This window comes from Mandrillus leucophaeus, unplaced genomic scaffold (genome assembly GCF_000951045.1).
Source record: "Mandrillus leucophaeus isolate KB7577 unplaced genomic scaffold, Mleu.le_1.0 Scaffold5, whole genome shotgun sequence".
NCBI lineage: Eukaryota > Metazoa > Chordata > Mammalia > Primates > Cercopithecidae > Mandrillus > Mandrillus leucophaeus.
In genome coordinates, this window is record NW_012105364.1 from 10,841,922 (window position 1) to 10,843,281 (window position 1,360).

At 49.9% G+C, this 1,360-nt stretch overlaps 1 pseudogene; it reads right to left on the minus strand.

Annotated features, from left to right (window-relative positions):
• Window positions 1-91: 91 nt before the first annotated feature.
• On the minus strand, window positions 92-927 carry LOC105550874 (annotated as a pseudogene).
• Window positions 928-1,360: the final 433 nt, after the last annotated feature.

Sequence of the window (1,360 nt, forward strand, 5' to 3'; positions counted from 1 at the left end):
TGACCTATTATTTATTTATTTATTTATTTATTTATTTATTTATTTATTTATTTTCAGGCCTAATTCACTTTATTTTTCTTGTATAAAACCCCTATGTTGTAACCACAGCTAGAGCCTGGGTCCTCTGCACCGAGACTCTGGTACGGGTCTTGACGGAGGTGGTCAGTGAATTTCTGATAGGGAGACTTGGTGAATACAGTCTCCTTTCAGAGGTCGGGGGTCAGGTAGCCGTAGGTCTTAGAGATGGCACCAAAGGTGGCCTTGGCGAAGTTGCCCAGGGTGGCAGTGCAGCCCCTGACTGAGGCGTAGCAGTCATCGATACCAACCATCATGAGCAGCTTCTTGGGCACAGGCGATGCCAGTGCCCCTGGGCGCGGGAATGAGGCATACCAGCACAGAGTCGCAGCGACCTGTCACCTTGCGAGGGATGGTGTGGGGCGTGACGACCTTGTTCCCCTAGAACAAGATCTGCGCACGGGGACAATGGAGAGTTTGACCCGCGGATAGCAGTGGCCACCTCCTTGGAGCACTTAACACCCAGACCGACGTGGCTATTGGTAGTCCCTGAAGGCAACAAACGCCTTGAACCTGGCGCGGGTCAGCTTCTGCACCGGCATAATCTTCAAAACCTCGTCCTTGAGAGAGGCCCCAGGAAAAACTCAATGATCTCAGATTCCTTGACGGGCAGGAAGGACAGATAGATCTCCTCCAGGGACTTGATCTTGATGTCCTCCACCAGGCGGCCCAGCTTGGTGACGGGCATCCACTCCTTATCCTCGGCTTTGCCTCCGCTAGCTCCGCGGCCTGGGCCAGTCCACGGCCTCGACCCCGGCCCCAGATGCTACTGACAAAACCTCCGCGGAAGTCACCGCTGTTCCCCATCCCCAGGCCCCCGGACGCCGCCGCTGCACCGGCGTCATCTGACATTTGGTGTTTTCTCGGAGAAGAACTTCCTGGCCTATTTATACAGGGAGGTTCATAAAAACAATAGAGATACCCCTCAGGAATTTGAATTAACCTAAGAAGACATCCACAACTTTAGATACCAGGAATCAATTTGACTGATACAGAGGCTGGGGCGAATAAAGGGTTGCTGGTTGCTAACAGATGTATTCCTAACAAAACAGGCAGATTGGGCTGTGTTGACATCTAAGGTTTAAGCTCTTATCTATTACTCTCACTATGACTCATTATTTTCACAAAGCACCCTTAAAAACCATTTATCACTGAGAAGAGCCCATGATAAAGCTTCTAAGAGGTTGCCTTCTGTTATTTAAAGAGGAGCCACTTAGCACTGGCTGTTGATTAGAAGACACTTAAGTGAAAAATATCCTTTCTTCAGACGGAGTCTATGCCTTTA